Here is a 19,009-nt window from a genome sequence, read left to right as displayed (position 1 = left end):
AAATGACTTCTGAAAGTATTGAAATGCACGCCCGAGACTAATGCTCATTCAGTTTGCATATGCATGACTCACATTTGAAATGATAGTGTTTGGTCTGTAATAATTATTCATTCCCCAATGGAAATAAAAATTCCTGAAATTCATATATGTACTCCACATTACTTTCCCTCTCAAAGGACTTATAGTAGTTATATAGAATATAAACACTGTTTTTTATCCCTCCCATCTGATATACAATCAGAGAGTGGGTGGAGACAAGTCTAAGGGTGGGGTAGTCATAGCTAGTTATACTCAATCCCTTTTGTTCAAATTAATAATGTGATTATGTCATTTTCATTACTTTATTCAAAGAGGAAGGAATGTGCACCTTGCAGCCCTCAGGGTTCAGGTGTATATATATATATCAGCAAATTCCTCATAGCCGTGGTATAACTATTACATATATAGCCCTAGAGAGCACCTAGACCTACAGCTATTAAGCAAAATTGAACCAGTATAATGTAGTATGGATACAATCAAGGGGTAGGTGGTGCCAATATTAAATTTTCAGAAATACATCATTTCATCTTTCTCTATAAAATCCCAAAAGTAATGACTGAGTAGCTAAATCTTTGATTTGTATAAGTTTTAAAATTTTTTTATTTTGTTATATTTTTACATTTTCAACTTCCATTTCTTAAAATTTACATATTTTTAGGTCAAGAATTTCTGTGTAAATAGCATGGGGGGTTGATTTGCTAGTAATAATCATAATAAATTTTAAGTTAGGGATCATCCATTATTTTCAGCATTATCGCAAGAGTACAGAGAGTACACTAGGAGGGAGGGGGTCACCTGTACACTTTTTAAAATGTTGATCTTAATAGTACCACATAAAGTAATATAGTACTAGCATTTGATTGGAATGTTTAAGGTGGTGAAAGCTGAGTTGTAGCTGGGCACTAAATGACTGCCACTTCAGGAGCTAGCCAAGCAAGGCTATATATAAACAATCAAATGCCAATGTTAATTCTGAGGATTAACAGGTACAGGAGATGTACATCAAAGAAATTTAACACTGATCATATAGCTGTCACATCAACATTTTTATAGTACGCTTTGGGTAGGAGGGAGGGGGTAAGCAAAAAGAGTGCTCTCTGTATGCTTGTGAAAATGCTGGAAATTATGGATAATCCCTTATTGACTCTCTGCAGGTATACACTGACTTGTGTTTCAGAGAAATTGCAAGATCTTTAATTGAACACCCACTTTGAACAAATTTGAGTGATGTATGCATGTGTGATATTTGGACAAAGGTCAGTGAGGTCACTATTGTAAGATGCAAAGGTCAAATGTAATAGCTGCACACTCCATATAGTAAGCTGCATGCACTAACAATGCACGTGGAAACTATATAAATACTATAAAGTGCACATTTTAAATTGAGTAACTAACAGTTTTATTGTTTATGATGACTTTACGGCTCTACATGGCACATAATTTGCTTTATTTTTATTGTAATCAAATTGTATTGTTGTCATGACAGCAGATAATGGTGCATGTTTACAAGTGGATATGGTATATACTTACTTCACAACTGGCAGTGGATGAGGTATAGCTACATGATTGGTTCTGCTATAAAATCAAGGGTGACTAGCATGATTGCTCTATTAGAACATCTCAATAAATTTGACAGCTTGTGTGATGTGTGTCTCGTTTGAAAGTTGCTTCAGTGAGGCACTTGTTTGAAAGTTGCTTCAGTGAGGCAATAAGCTACACAGATTAGAAAACCTTAAACCTTGAAGATACAAAAGGCATGCTAGATATATAGACGTGCATGTAAAATGAATATAGATTTTATTTTACAACAAAACAGTCAATTACAGTAAACATTACATGCATGACAGCTGTATTGCATAATTTAAATTACTGTATCTTAAAAGTGGCATTATTCTTTTATGCCTAGGGCATTTTTGGCCATAGTTTGAAATGCCAAGTTAATATTTGCATCTTCCTTAGCACTTGTCTCACAATATGATGTATTGCTCTTTGCCTCACACCAGTCCACTGCTTGTTTCATAGACACCTATCATAACAATATCTACAGAACAGCAATAATCCTAATGCATACCTGTCTGTTCTCTAAATCAATCTTGTTTCCAAGTACAACAAAAGGAAAGTTGTTAGGATTTTAGACTAGCATGTTTGAGAAATTCATCTCTATGTTTGTCTAGTGCACAGAATGAGTCATTGTTTGTAACATCAAACACAAGCACACAACAGTCAGTCCCCCTGTAGAAAGCTACTCCTAGACTCTGAAATCTTTCCTGTCCTGCTGTATCCCAGATCTAACAAGATATACAGTGAAAAGGGCATAATGACGCAGCTAGCTCATACCTGGAATTGGACAAGCCTATCATCTACTATAACTTCCTTTGTAAGGTAGTCCCCTCCAACAGTTGCCTTATACTGTGCGGTAAACTTTTTATTTACATACTGATTCATCAGTGAGCTCTTTCCAACTCTACATTAAAAGCAAATTTTAAATAAATGCACATTCTCAAATGATGTGAGGATTTAACTGGATACATTTGAGGAAATCATCAACACCCTGTATGCCACATAGTTTGTACCTGGATCAAACTACACAGCATTACTTAATCATTTCATGGTATGATTTATTTAGCGTTACTGTTAAAGATCACAATTTAAATTGTGCTTCCAGTTTTACCAAATTTTTCCTGACAACTTCATGCACATCACTAAAACAAAGAAGTTGTGAGGAGACAAATACCCCAACATGTAGATTACTTTGGTTTTAAGTTGGCTTGTGTACAGAATTGCAAATAGCATTGCTGGCCGGCATTATAGCATCTCTGAGTGGCAGATGCTAAACCATTCTCAAAATTGAATCATCTGTCAATACATACTAACAGCATTAAGGCCTACACTACAGGTATGGTTTTTACCTCACCATTATTCACCAGATGAAAGGTACCTGGTCACTTTGATGCACGTGCTTTGACAGTCTCTAAAATCTATATGAGATACTGTAATATTAGTCATTATTTTGAAATGATAAAGTACACTTTAGTTATTATCAGTCCTAGTTACTGGTGTGATAGGTTGGTGCATGTAGTTTAGTCAGATTTTGCTTTTGTTAGTAATATAATTATATAGGTTAGTCAATTAGTTAGTTTGCATCATATCAAGAAACTACTGGCACATTGAACAATACATCTGGAAACCATTTTCTTACAAGCTAACAGTGTACTAAAACATGTTATAGGTTAATGATACCATGGCCAGTTAGCTCCAGCCTGTACTTGTCCAACCCAGCAATTTCCCCATTTGATGAAAAACCATCTGAATGATAATTGTACTGCACTGATTTTTAATCACAATTAACAAAATCTAATGTGTTGGGTACCACCTGATCACATGAGTACTGGCTTATCACCGCAGATTGCATAATCAATCTGACAAGCCTATCATATTTAGAGTGTGAAGTTTAGAGTTGACATGACAAGTAAACATTCCTTTAGTTCAATACTTCAGCACATTTGCAAGGGCTTATGTGCTAGAGGACACAGTCTTTGCCAAGGAATTCTCACAACAATGGTCTTAGTTTCGATGGTCAACAATCTTTGATTCTCACTATACTCTGTCCTTGGCTTCGAGTTGACCACTCCAGTAAATGTGGAAGAAGCTCCTGTTACTACGCTGCAGCTGGTGACACAAACAATGCCACTACCAAAAAATCACCAACTATAACCAAATATACTTTAAAGTAAGAGTGGACAAGAGAATATTGGCCTAAAAGAATAAGGATGCAAAATTATGATAATGATAAATCAATTGATTTTAAAATATTTAGTGCTATTTTCCTAGAAGAACTGGATGAAATTTGCTGTCACTCTAGTGTTTTCCTGACTTCTATACACATGACAATAGTTTGAAAGTTGAATAATTGATTTTTTGGTTCGCACACCATAAGATTTGTAGCTAACCATTTTAAAAATCATGTACAGAACCCAGAATGGAAGCACATATACAGATTGTTAAGCTAAGGCCTTGATTAGCGGTTTTGCATCTTCCTCATCTGCCTGCTTATTGTACATCCCACATGAAAATTTTACTATTGGCAAAGTCTACGTCAGTTGTTCTCTCTACTAGAACAGTCAATTCTACTCTAATAAAGTATTCAGTTAATGTGGCTTACTTTACCACAACTTTATAAAGTAATCAACCTCCATCAACTGATGGTGGTTGTTTTGGTAAGTGTGTACAGGGTTCCAGAGTTTTTGTGTTAACCTTCAACTTGATCATATCATTCTTTACTATTATGCATGCACTAAGTCTAAAGGCTTTGAAGAACCCTACAACAAAACATGTCAAAGTAAACCACAAGATTTTTCCACTTTACGAACAGGCCATAGGAAGGTTTAATATAAAATCTTGTGGTTTACTTTAACATGTATTGTCCCCAAAGCCTTTAGACTTAGTGCATGCATAATAGTAAAGAATGATATGATCAAGTTGAAGGCTAACACAAAAAACTCTGGGACCCTGTACACACTTACCAAAACAACCACAATCAGTTGATGGAGGTTGATTAATTGCGGTAAAGTGAGCCACATTAAATGAAGTTTAATAATTTAAACTGAGTTAATTGGCAAACAGCTTGCCTGATAATTGTGTGGGGTATTCAGAGCACTGGTATGGTACTTGCAACCGTGAAGAATAGTGCACCCGTGTAGCTGGTTAATCCGGTTTTGTGTGCCTAGTTGTAAGCATTGCTTGATTACCACATTTGACTTTCTGACTCTTAAAATGTTAATTTGAAGATATCAGTAGCTAATATAAGTCATATGCATGCAAACAAAGTATTACAGCAGTAGTTGTAAGGTCAATTTTGTTTCACTGCACCCTGCATGTATGAGACTTAAATGTGTAGCTGCTATCCTTCAATTGGTAAAGAAACCTTGCCAGAAATTGTTATTTTCACATACTGAAAACAGCATTTTGCAGAAGTTTGACATGCACATGCAAATAAAATATAGTGTTGCACCGATAATTAGTTCAATAATCAGTATCGGCTGATATTCGTTACTAGCTAATTAATCGGTTTTGATTAAATAAATCTAAGCCGATGTTAATCTCCACTGCGCTGTGTAGTATCATGATGTGGGGGTGGATAGATATTAGTTATTTGATGTTTTAATTAAGTTATGTGTTGATGGTTTAGCGGTGACTACAAGCCATGCCCATAATAAACTGTCAGGTTTTAGGCCATGTCCAACAGTAAACTGAGGTTTTAGCTCCACTCGTGGTGAACATTTGGTGGGTATACAACTTCAGTCATTGATTGGCAAGAGATGATCAATTGAATACTTCAAACCATTGTATCTACATATTGTACAATGTGTGGAAAAGGTACCTTTGCACAAATTGGGCCACACATGTTTGGGAGTTGAGAACAGATCGCCACATTTGCAATGAAGTAGTATACATTACTGTACCATTGAAACAACCCATTGGAATTATCTAATCATCAAACACAGAATAAGTTAGCTGCCAGTTTGTATCAGTCCTTGTTAGCTGACTTACAGAGTATATTGTGGTATCGATTATCAACATGGCTTTGCTCTACTCACTGTGTGTGCGTATGTGTGTACCATTGGAACAACCCATTGGAATTACCTAATCATCAAACACAGAATAAGTTAGTTGCCAGTTTGTATCAGTCCTTGTTAGCTGACTTACAGAGTATATTGTGGTGTCGATTATCAACATGGCTTTGCTCTACTCACTGTGTGTGTGTATGTGTGTTAGGGTCTATGATACAACCAGCTATAAATGAACAAGTAGTAGTTGTAACATGGGCACGAGTGATTTGCCTGAAATAATGTACTCGCACTCAGGCTGCGCCCTCGTGCGAGTGTGTATGTTTCATGCCCGAGTGCAAGTGTGTATATTTCAGGCAAATCACAAGTGCCCATGTTACAACTAATATATTCCACTTGAGTGACACACCTGCAAGTGTGCATGGAAACTGCAGGAATGCTTTGCGAGTGTATTTATATGAGACCATGTGAATTTTGATTGTGGATAATGTCGTAAAAGCAACAACAAGGCGCTGCTGAGAGGCCAAACGTAAGTGTGTCGTCACGAGCATACAGATCGCTTCGATTGTGGGTACGCAATTAAACACAGGAAGCCCAAATACGAGCTGAACAGCTCATAATGAAGCTTAGGTGCACTATAAAGTACTTACTAGCCATGAATAAACTAAAGCAGTGAATATATTTACAGTGCTATAATGGCCTAGCCAATTAAGCACCACGCCCAGTTACTACGCTAGTCTCATGTGGCCAGACCACTTTTTTTTCTTTTACATTTGGTCAGGAAAAAAGGGTCTGGTCCAGTTCGAATACCTGCACTTGTTCTCAAAATCCCGGTTGTGGCCGGGATTAATTCTATGTGCGCTTACTACAATCAATACAAACATTACAAACATTTTTGTAATGTTATACTGTATTTTGGGCTGACACCTTGTACAGGCTTTGCCTTTTGTGTATGCCTTCCCTCATGGTAAAATTGATAATAATAATAATAATAATACAAAATCGTAGCTTGCCTGTTCGCCACTGAATGATCGGAATTCTATCTTTTCAATTACCCAGTCAATGGCAGACTTAACGTCCATTCAAGCATGCTTCGAGAATGCATTAAGATGCACGCATAGAATTAATCCCAGCCACAACCGGGATTTTGAGAACAAGTGTGGGTATTCGAACCGGACCAGACCCTTTTTTTTCCCGACCAAATGAAAAAGAAAAAAAGTGGTCTGTCCACGCGAGACTATTACTACGCGTGTGTGACATCGCGCCAGGTGTCAAAACAGCAATATAACTATGATTCAAGTGCACTAAAGTACTTACTTTTACTAGCCATGAATAAGCTAAAGTAGTGAATACTATTAACACTATAATGGCCATCGCCACGTGACTATTGAATGCAACACGATCAATATAAACTAACCTGTGACCTTCTTAATTCAGTAAAACAACGAACTAACTTCTTCCCCAAGTCCATGATCCAGAGATGCCAACCTCTGAACAATTTTAGGAGTGAGACCTCAAACACTACCAGCAATGTGGACCAGACTCAAGTGCAGCTCCAGGATTTTTGGTAGTGAAGACCAAAAAAAAAGGGCACTACATTCTCAAAGTACAAAATAAGCACAGGGCTGTCTAATTTTAAGCACAGGGCTAATTATGAAGCAGATCAGGCATGAGAAATGCGTGAGAACTAAGCTGAAAGAGTAAGAAACAGAGGGTTAGGCGTGAGAGCGTGAGATTACTAGCCAAAAAGTGAGACTCACGCCTAACGCATGAGAGTTGGCATGTCTGATGATCTATGCTTTGGCTCATTTTACAAATTAAAACCCACTATCGATCCTGTGAAGTGTAGCTATATTAAAGCAGAGGAGATCACACAGTTTCATCAAAGAAATCAGATGATTTCTGAGAATGCTTGGAATACATTAATGAGAATAGGAGGTAGTATATACAAGTTATATCACTCCTAGGAGGGGATATAACTTGTATATACTACCTCCATTTCTCGTTAATGCATTCCTGAGCACTGATAGCAGTGCTATTATACCACTTATATACCTTCTCTTCCCTTTGAAGTGAGGTGTGAAAGTGGTATATTTAACTATGTACCACTTTCACACCTCAGATCAAAGGAAAACCAGTGCATATATATCACCAGGAGCTTATGAGCCGCCGAAGGTGGCGAAGGAGCATGAAACTCAGTTCCATCACAATCCAAATTATGTCATGTTTTTTGAATAAATTGCTATGAGTGTCGCGCGCAATTAGTATATGGTATCGATTAATGAGATTTTACTTTCCTTATATGGAAACTAATCGCTAATGAATTTGGATTTTGATGGCACCCAGCAGGCTACATAAGTTTCATGCTCCTTCGCCGCCTTCAGCGGCTCATAAGCTCCTGATATCACATATCGCACTGACTCAAAATGTTAACGAGATATACGCACTGCTACCAGTGCGTATTATATAGTTATACAACGGCCACGAGTGCTCTGCCTGATATAAACGCACGAGCCTGAGGGCCGTCAGGCCCAAAGGCAAGTGCGTTTATACAGGCAGAGCACGAGTGCACGTTGTATAACTGTTATGTACCATTCACCTAATAGGTGGGGAGAGTCTCACAAGACAGCTGTAACACTTATAAAGGCCAGGTTTCTAACATCGATTGTGGGTAACCAAGCCTGACGTTGCGATGACGTTCCCCCTGCAGTACTGCAGCCACCTGAGATATTGAAAGCTAGTACGCTATGGGATAATTATATCACTAACCTGCATTCGCTGTTCCACTCTATCATGTAGTGCTCAGCATGCCAGCGTGCCATATAGACTAAGCACCAGACTAATCGCCATAGTGATTCTCTCGAGCGAAAAAATCAGCTAAATAGACGGTTTAAGTAAACAAAACCTAACTACTAAACGATACTAGTCTAATTCTTACTATTCACACTGGCTAAACTCGAATCTGGTGGCATGACAAAACTGGTTACCACAATCGAACGTAAAGGTTAGTATTATTTAGAATATATTTGTTTTATTGAGTCATTGTCGAAGTGGACTACAGTTTAACCTTGGCTAAGATGGCACCAGACTAGTAAGGTGTATAAGTACGTTTATATATATGTAGACTAGAGTTGTGGCCACCCGCGTTGGCTTTTTCGATCGCCATTGGCTGCTTGTAAACATTATACGTATTGGTGACGTTATGGCCCACAATCGACCTTTACATGTCAGGCTATAAAAGAATTCGAGTGATCTGTGTAGTGTCTTTCCACCTATTAGGTGAGGTGTCTGTAGTGGTCTTCGCCACCGGCACTTGCGCTATGCTGCACAAAACCGCAGCCAGTGCAATATCTGTATATTGCACTGCGGTCGGTGCATTATAACTTATAATGCACTCGTTGTGGTCTACAAAACCGCAACCAGTGCGTTATAATGCACTCGCTGCGGTCTGCAGCAGTGCAATATACAAATTATGGTACTGGCGATGCCTTTGAACTGCCCACGCAGAGTGGTACATATCTTGTTACACACTGCCTTAACAAGATATACACACTGCCACCAGTGCGTATATCTCGTTAACTTGAGACATTGCACACCTAATAGGAGTGCACACTATATCCAGAAATCATCAGTGTTATACTGTTATCCTCTTCTTTTATATAAGGAATCAAGCAAGCTGTGATTGTGGGATTCAATTTTAACACATCAACAGTAATTTGTTTTTTACTTTTGTAAATAAGTAACAATTAACACTGGTCTCTTAAAATTGCTATATTAGCAAAAAAAAATTTTTATTGAATCCCACAATCACAGTTTGTTTGGCAAAATGCAATCCCACAATCACAGCTTACTTGGTTCCCTATATAAGAGAAGGGTATAGCAACTAAAGATTTTGCCAATTAGGTGGGTCTACATGCTAAAGTAGAACATATTAGTTATACCACAGGCACTTGTGCTTTGCCTATATATACGCACTCGGGCCTGCAGCCCTTGTGCTTGTGCGTATATATCAGGCAAAGCACCCGTGCCTGTGGTATAACTATTACATATACCATTAAAATAATGGATAATAAATCAATTTTGATTTTTGCCACATTTGGAGTTTAATATTTTTACAGGAAGTGATCAAACTGAAGTAGTCAAACTTACCAATACAATTACCATTATTCACACATATAGCTAATATATTACAACAAGTAAGGTTTCACGTGGCACTATTAAGGAGTAAAGTATGAAACCAATTTAGGGTCGGTATAGCTGCAAGGGGTAACCAACAATCAAAAAGTACTTAAATATTGTTGCTCAGTCACCAGTCAAAGATTGAAAAAGGTTCTTAGTTACAGGCCAAACCGAAATTTTGGCTGGTCAAGACTTCGCTACAGCGCGTACCTACGTGACACCTCCTTGTAACTACATAGGCGCAGCACAGCTTCCATACCTATATCCCTGATCTTGCCCCTGGTGAAAGTAGCTAGTGTAAGCAATCGTATCATTTATCGGATTGACTCAATTACTGGAAACGTATGTTTCAATTATCGGACAGGTGTTATACTAATAAAAATGGTAGAATTCTGTGGTACAATGAAGTGGAGTCCACCACCATCTAGCCAACTGTTGAGAAGTGTAAGGAACCTAATACTCATTTTCATGACTGGAGTTCAAGTATGCCACCAAGTTTTCCCAATAAAGCATCTAGAAACTGCCAAGAGATCACAAACAGAACAAAGAGAAGGACTTACAATTGGTTAGAAGTTGGCTGTTCCACTATTAATTACTGTAGAGCCCTTAAATGACCATTGTGTGTGTTTAATTATCAAGCAATTTGTGTGTTCATTTTTACAAAAAAAATTGTAGCTCTCTATATTACGTGATCTGACATGCTGAAATTTTGCATGGATGTTGTCTCACAATGTAGTAGGATTTTTATATGGCTTTGGTAGTAACATCTTAGTTGGTGGTTAGATAGTGTTCCGTAATTGAAACACGCAAGTGTATGTGTGTTCCAGCATAGATAATAGAGTACATAATAGGGATAGGAAATGCAATAATGTGACATCCCTAAATATGTACATTTCTACTGGAATTCCATGTAATACGTCACAAACATACTCATTATGCTTGCTGTGCTTGTATTGAAGAGACACAAATTGTTGTAACGACAGAATTTTGTAACCAACAACTGTGAAACTTCACTACGATGAACTCGAGTAAGTAATTGAGGGAACTAGGATGGTACCAACTCTCAAGGAAGTTATAGGCCAAATAAAATGAGATTTAAAGTGAAAAAAATGGTCCAAAAAGTGCTTTAAACCCTGTAACTTTCTTCACAAATATAGTCTATACTTTTAACTGTGATAAGCCTTTTCCTTACCATTTAACAGAGAGAACCAGAGGGAATATTAGAGCAAACAGGAACATTTGCTCGAAGAAATGAGAAAGTATCTTCCATTTTTAGCAAAAGTTTAAAACCCCCTAGCAGTACAACGCAAGTGTAAAAGACTGTGTTGGTGACACACCTAGCTTACCACAAGACTCGAAAGAGGAACCGGCTATACAAGAAGTGGCATGGATGAGGCCTGAAGGTACTATGAGCCAGAGCACATAAAAGGGATAGGAAAAGCAAACAACTTCCGGTGTGATTTGTGTTACGCATGACCTCAAAGGGATAAGATAGTTTATGTTCAAGTACAGAAAATTAGTGTTCTAAGCAGCATAAATGGTAATCCAACAGACTGTAGTAAGGGTTTAGGGCTTCGTGAGAGATTTTGGTGAGGAAATTTAAGCCGAAAAATTTGTAGCAAAGGGTTCACATTCACCCATAGTACCTTCATGCCTCGTCCACACTGCTTCTTGTATAGCCGGTTCTACTTTCGAGACTTGTGGTAAACTAGGCATACGGTCTTTTAACCTAGCATAGGTGTTTTAAACTTTTGACAAAAATAGAAGATAATTTGCTGTTTCTTTGAGCAACTGTTCCTGATATTTGTTCCAGTTCTCTCTGTTAAATGGTAAGGAAAAGGCATATCACAGTTAAAAATATTTGTGAAGAAAGTTATGGGGCTTAAAGTACTTTTTCGGCACTTCCAATTTTATTTTGCGTATAACTTCCTTTACTAGGGTCAAAAACTGTGGTTTTGTGACCAACCTCTGGCTAACAAAGTTTAATGGTTTAATATTGTACTTTAGGGTATTTTAAACAAAATGAGCTCCCACGCCGCTTTTTAAAGTCCGGGGAAAGTTCAGTAGAGCCAAAAGTCTAAAATGGTTACTATATACTGTAGCTGACATGCGCAAAATAAAATAATGATAAAAATTCAAATAAAAGTTCTTTTAGACTAATTTGGGGTCAAGTAATCCATTTATTTTTGTGATTGGATGTTCCCATAACCAAGAAATTTAAGTTTGGTAGCTACCGGAACAAACAACTAGCTAGCTGTTTACAGTGATTAAGCTTTGTTCTTTCAGCTCCACAGTCAGTAGTACCTTTCTTGACAGTGCACAACCCCCTTGACAGAGTTGGCTGACTAAAACTAGCTGACTATCAATTCTTTGCAATGATAAGCAATTAATTGCTGATACTAAAACTTGTCAACAACATTGGTCAAATTCAAGCTGCTCAGATGAATAGAAAGCAACTCTCTCAAAAGCACAAGGAATATACTCCAGCACGTATCCGCAGAGATGGGCAGGCTGTACAAGATCTAACATCATGCTTCAACATTGCTTTCCATTTGATCCAGCATCACCTGCTCTAAGAACCTTACAATTAGCTATTCCAGCTACACCTGAGCTCATTTGAGACTTCAAGAAGGCCAAGCAAGATGGCGAGACCCAGCTGATTAAAATTTTTGGATGAGCACATCTATTCTAAAGAAAAATCCATCCATAATCACATAAAACGTAATTCGCATCTCACCTTTGCAGGGATTCCATCAAGAAAAGTCTCTGAAAAGACACTAAAAGTATAACAAGGAGAAATGGATGGCAGGACACTAGCATCCGTGTTGATGTCAGTGGTCTACTGTCTCTACCAGAGCTCATGAAACATTGTATATCTGAAGAATACTTAAAACTGTTCAATCCCGATGGTACTTTCAGAAAAACTCAAAAGAACAAACTTCTGCAGAAGTTAGCATTACAGCCCCTTAATGTTAACTCCTACACAGCATTAGTGGACATGATGTAGCACCTAGCATCACCTACGGGTCAAGAGTGATGGGTCTCCATACACTTGGGGTGACTACACCAACACAATAGGGTCTGTGATCCTGGCACAGCATGTCAGTGTTACCACCATCACCTGCATCAATGATCCCCATGACTATGCTGAGTCCATCAAAGATGATGAGTGTGAATTGCGTATTCAGGGTCAAGGTCTCATACCCAATGTATATATGAAGCCAGCTGATCTGTTTCCCATGGCCTGCAAATTCAAGACAATTCTCTACACTGCTGGCAACAAGAAATGCCTCCAGGCTCCAATCAAAACTCATCAGCTCTCAGAACTGTCTATCAGTCAGGAACTAGTCTACTCAGTGGGTGAGGACTGTGTGAGTCTGTCAACGGGTGACACCAAAGAAAGCCTGAGCTTTAGCCAGGGTCAGGCTGTCATACCCAATGTATATATGAAGCCAGCTGATCTGTTTCCCATGGCCTGCAAATTCAAGACAATTCTCTACACTGCTGGCAACAAGAAATGCCTCCAGGCTCCAATCAAAACTCATCAGCTCTCAGAACTGTCTATGTCTATCAGTCAGGAACTAGTCTACTCAGTGGGTGGGGACTGTGTGAGTCTGTCAACAGGTGACACCAAAGAAAGCCTGAGCTTTAGCCAGGGTCAGGCTGGCACAATTATGCTATGTGTTTATGCAGCTCTAAGATCAATATCACCTGTCTATAGCAATAATTGACGTAGAAGACACAGATGTGTACATTCAGGCTGCAGCCATTTCACATGACATTCCAGGTATTATAATACCTCTAAGAAGCAGTTGTTTTTTTCTGCAGAGGTATGTGTACTGAAGATTTTGCCAAATCTCTTATACCTTTTCATGTCTTGACTGGCTGTGATGCCAATAGCTATTTTTCTGGGCACAGCAAGATATCCCTCTATGAGAAATTGTCAAAAAGTACTGAGGCCCGTAGCCTCATCTCAAAGTGTAGAGAAGGCCTTCTACTGATTGATGATGTCTCGAATGACCTAAAGTCCTTCGTTATCCGCTACATCTATGGACACACAAAATTCCTCTCTGAATCTAGCCTGTGCAACCAAATGGAAAAGACTAAAGAAAAAAATCTCCGATGCGTTTGCTTCCTAATGATGACAATCTTGAGTAGCATATCAAAAGTGCCAACTTTTTAGCCTACGTTCAGTGCCACTCTGACCTGAGAAGACGTCCCTCTCCCATAGGTCATGGTTGGGAATTAGTTAATGACTGTTGCAGACCAATGCGCCACACAAATCTACCCTTCCAATTTCACTTCCAGTCCCATCAGTGCAACAGGATGGCTATGACTCTGCCAATTCAGAGGTGAATCTGAAGCTGCATCTGAATCTGATTTTGATACTGAACCTGAATCATCAAATGAGTTGGAGTCATTGGATGAACCTTGAATTAGACTTAACACAGTATTTATATGTATTACATCTTATTGAACAAAATTCTTATAATTTTACATTAACAGAACATCCAACCACAAAACTAGCATCAGAAATGGATTCCTTGACCCCAAATTAGTCTAAAAAGAACCTTTATTTAAATTTTTATTATTGTTTTATTTTTGCGCATGTCAGCTAGTAACCATTTTGGACTTTTGGCTCTACCAAACTTTCCCCAGACTTTAAAAGGCGGTGTGGGAGCTCATTTTGTTTAAAATACCCTAAAGTACAATATTAAATCATCAAACTTTGTTAGCCAGAGGTTGGTCACGAAACCACAGTTTTTGACCCTACTACTTGAGCATCCTGGTTCCCCAAATTACTTACTTGAGTTCATTGTAGCGAAGTTTCATAATTGTTGGTTGCAAAATTCTGTCATTATAACAATTTGTGTCATCAGCCTATGGCTTTATTGATCGTATTCCTCCTGCTTACCATTCAAATTCTAACCTTGATACATTACTGTACTTTGCACATCAGCAACCATTTCCTTTCACCTTAACTCACCCAACCCAATTTTGCGCACCTTCAGGGCCTTCAACATTATCAACTAACTTCCCTCAGCCATTCAGGAAGTACACACCCATTGAAATAAATTCAATCATCAAACTGTGCCTCCAAGAGCTACCAGTTCCCACTACTCTGTATCCACTCCACTCCTCCCCTCCACGTCCATTGTCCCTCTTCCTACTTGACTTTATATAGCTTAATGTTTTAGTCTATTGTTTTGTTTAATATCAAACTACACTTCATTTGTTTCTCTTTGATACATGCGCAGCAAATATCATGAATACAATTGTGACATAATACACAGAATTCCAATAGAAATGTACACATTTCGTGATGTCACATTATTGTGTTTACTATCCCATTTATGTACTCTAATCTATGTATGAGTGAAGGTACAACAGAATGTAACAGTCACAGTCACAGTAAGGCCACTCCAAGTCATATCTTAGTTTCTGGTAACTCTCAAGGATGCGGGTGGGCGGATGATACAGATCAGGACTATACACTCTTATATACACACTAGTAATGTATACTGTGATGACACACTGTTATTATTTGCTCAATTTAGCCAATTTATGTTGATTTTAGTGAAGCATAACCAATACTGATTCTTATAGCATACTAATTATGTTGCACCAGTAGGAAAATTGTTGATGGCTAGCTACGCTGCTTAAAAACAACTGAGCACAACAATGTATAGCTAAGCACTCAATATATAGGAAACATTAAAGCTCTGCTCTCATGTGTAGCTAGCTACCTTTGCTTTTCAAGTGAAATGTCTCATTTGCTATGTCAAGAATTAGTAAGTTGTTCAATTGAAATTTTTGCACATTAGTAACTCTTCATTCAAATGTGAAGTCTTAGCACACTATGTGTTTCCAGCCTTCTATTCAGTAAAGCTTGAGAAAAGTAACTGTCAAAGTTTTGAGTCATTGAGTGCTCCAGGCTAGTGCTTTTCAGTGATTATGTGGGAGTTGATGTTTTAACTAAGCACATAAAATCAAAAATAGTCAATATTAAAAAGTCTGCTTTGAATGTCTTTCTTCATTCTCTAAGTAAAGAAAAATAACACTAGTTAAAATAACCCCAAAGCCGACCAAAAGACGGCTTTGATGTATACACATACAAAAAGAAGTGATACCTAATTCAAAACAGCCCATATCAAAACTTGTGTAAGATATTCCGGATTTCCGAATGGGTTACGCCCGTTTCGTATAAAATAACACCATCCTCTAAACAAGGCACCATAACTTCCGCGTACTTTGGTTGACAGACACGAAGTTTGGTTTATCATATTCCTTGATGAAAGGCGATTCGATTCATGTGTAAGTTCTTTGTGTAGTAACGAGGGGGGAGCTAAAAAGGAGCCTTGTACCGCGAAATTTACGTGTTCCAATGCCAGTAAAAACACGTGTTTTTTAAACATATTTCTATAAACTAACCTGTTTAACAATTTGTACGGTCGGAGTCTTATTAAGCATCCTTTGTTGCGTGGAATGATACCAAATTTAGCGAATTTGGTTGAGGTTAACAACTTGTAAATTGGGATTTCCCGGCGAGATAATTAAATTTTCCAATAGGTTAATGTATGGAGTGCGTATTATGTCATCATCAGCAGCAAATAACTGTCGCTATGGCAACATTTTCCCATTTGTACGGTCGGAATTGGTTAGAGAAATTCAAGGGCTTTCTTTTATTGTATGGTGTGCTGTAGAAATTTTGTGAGTTAAAGGTTGTAAATTAGTGTTTTTGTGTGTAGTGTAAAATACATGTATTTTGTATTGGACAGCAAAGGACAAGGAATGATGAGATTTTATGATCAGCCTGTTTTACCAAGTTGAGGTTTCAAAAAAGATATTAAACAGATATTAGATTTGTTTAATGTATAATTCTTAATTTTTAAAGGTTTAACCCAGTGTTTGAAAACTTTTAATGTTGACCACCTGAAAATGCTTGATTTGACAAATCCCATACATATGTTTTGATATGCAAGCTGTAAGAAAAGGGTGCAGCCCCCAAAAAGACCATGGTGAAAAGATGTGAAATCCAAGGTGGAGGCCAAGAAATGGCTGTGATGGTAGGTTAATGTAATAACAACAATGCAGGTGAATTTGGTGCCGCTTGGTCTTGGCACCTAATTCACCTGAATTGTCGTTATTAAAATTAACCTACCATCACAGCCATTTCTTGGCCACCACCTTGGATTTCACATCTTTTCTCACCATGGTCTTTTTTGGGGGCCGCACCCTTTTTTACAGCTTGGCTGTTATGGATTAGATTATATTTGCAGCAAAACAAATCAACTTCTTGGATTCCTAAAAAGAATCTTGCCCACTGCGCCAACAGAAATTAAAGATCATCTATACAAACAGCCATTACTACCATCTATTGAATATTGTGAAGCCATCTGGGATCCATACCAAATCACAAGTATAAACAAACTTGAGTATCGGGCTGTCCGTTTAATTCTGAACAAACTGTGGTTCAGATCTAGTCAGCAGCAGCATGATAGCCGAATAGCAGACATGTTGATGTACCTTTAACAGCAGGCCCGTAGCCAGGGGGGGTTCGGGGGGTTCGGAAGAACCGCCCTCTTGGAAAAAAGGTCCACAATTTTTGGTATACAAGTCCAAATTTTCAGGAGCAAAAGTCCATTAGCTACAGTTTACTAGATACCACTAATAAGAAACTAAATTAAGCGCTTCGAGTAACTCATTCATTGCATGGATTAAATGCAATGCAAGATCGAGATACTCTAATAGAGCAGTCAACCACTCTAATAGAACAGTCACAATATTTGGACCTTTACTAAAGGTCCACTTTTGGTCAAAAAGAATCCCCCTTTCAAAATCCCTGGCTACGGGCCTGAACAGCCCAGTCTGCAAGACCAAAGAACAAAATTTTAAGAAAGTTAGTGGTCACACCTGATTGTTGTCTACCTTTACCAGCTCCGATATCACACACTTGTTCTCACCATTCTCTTAAGCTTATTCAAATTGATGTTTAAAAGTACCACAACAATTATTCAATGGAATCAACTACCTATTCCTGACATTGAAGATCCCCGGACAAAATTGACATTGAAATGTACATATTAGCGTGTTGCCCCTGGTGGGCTTTGCTAATTAATAATATAATCTGTCTTGTCCTTTTAGTCACGCGTAACGGAATCAAACCGGAAATCACGCTATTATCTATCAGTCTATGGTTCCAGTAATTGAAATACTGTTCCTGTAACCCAGTCAACTCCCCACCTTTTCAGCTGTCACTTGTCAGGGGAGGCAGCTATTGACATCAAACTTAGGTCACAGGAAGACGATATCCAGGAGAATAGCTCTGCCAAAAATCGTGCCTGAAGAATGTTTGAAGGCGAAGGTACGTTCCGCGGAAATAAGGGTGTCGGTACTGACTTGGTCTGGTACGGAGAATATACTATCTATGGTCTGGCCATGCACAATTGAGTGCACAATCTTTTCAGCGTAGCTACAACTTACATAAGCTTATATAGTACGTAATGACTCACTGACTGTCTCCTAGCAGGAGAATTTTCAGTACGATTTTTCGCCTTGGACCTGCCATGCTGGCAGGCCAGGCAAAGTAGATTGCTAGTTTCTCATCAACCACTTCCTCAATTTTGATGCGGGCGGGCGATCATTTAATTATTGAAGAAGCACCGAAAATCACAGCAACAGCAGGCTATCTGTCACTACAAGGATTATAAAAAAAGCCTTATTCTTACACTTTACCATCTTTCTGAAGCAGGAAGAAACGCTTTTCTTTAACCGGAAATGATGTATAAACATTTGCTTCTGTAATGGCTGAGGTAATGGCAATAATACCATCATCCATTACAAGGCCAATTTTGGAAATTATTGGACAGCCTAAAAATTGCCAATTTTGGCTACTTCTTGCAAACAAAAGTTACCACTTTTGGCAACTTTATAAAGCAGTGTAATGCAAAGCTATAGGACTGCTAAGAATTTGCCAGTTTTGGCAACTTTTGGAAACCATCAAAAAGTTGCCAAGCCTGAAACTGCTGATGGTTTCCAAATTTGGCAGTTTAAGATGGGGCTCAAAACTACCAATTCTGGCAATAAATGTACTCTTTTTTATGAAGACCAATGAATAAATCAATTGTGGGATCTAGTTTGCAAAAATGGCAAAATTTGATGCCCACTATTGGACTGTTCATGCATACTAAATTACCACTTCTGGCAATTTCTTGCAAATAAAA

General features: G+C 38.2%; 1 pseudogene; it reads right to left on the bottom strand.

The window, feature by feature from the left end:
• Positions 1-1,819: 1,819 nt before the first annotated feature.
• Positions 1,820-18,472, bottom strand: LOC136260662 (ras-related protein rab7-like; annotated as a pseudogene).
• Between the last annotated feature and the right edge of the window lie 537 nt (positions 18,473-19,009).

Source organism: Dysidea avara, chromosome 7 (assembly GCF_963678975.1).
Source record: "Dysidea avara chromosome 7, odDysAvar1.4, whole genome shotgun sequence".
Lineage (NCBI taxonomy): Eukaryota > Metazoa > Porifera > Demospongiae > Dictyoceratida > Dysideidae > Dysidea > Dysidea avara.
This window is presented reverse-complemented; position numbering and strand designations above follow the sequence as displayed.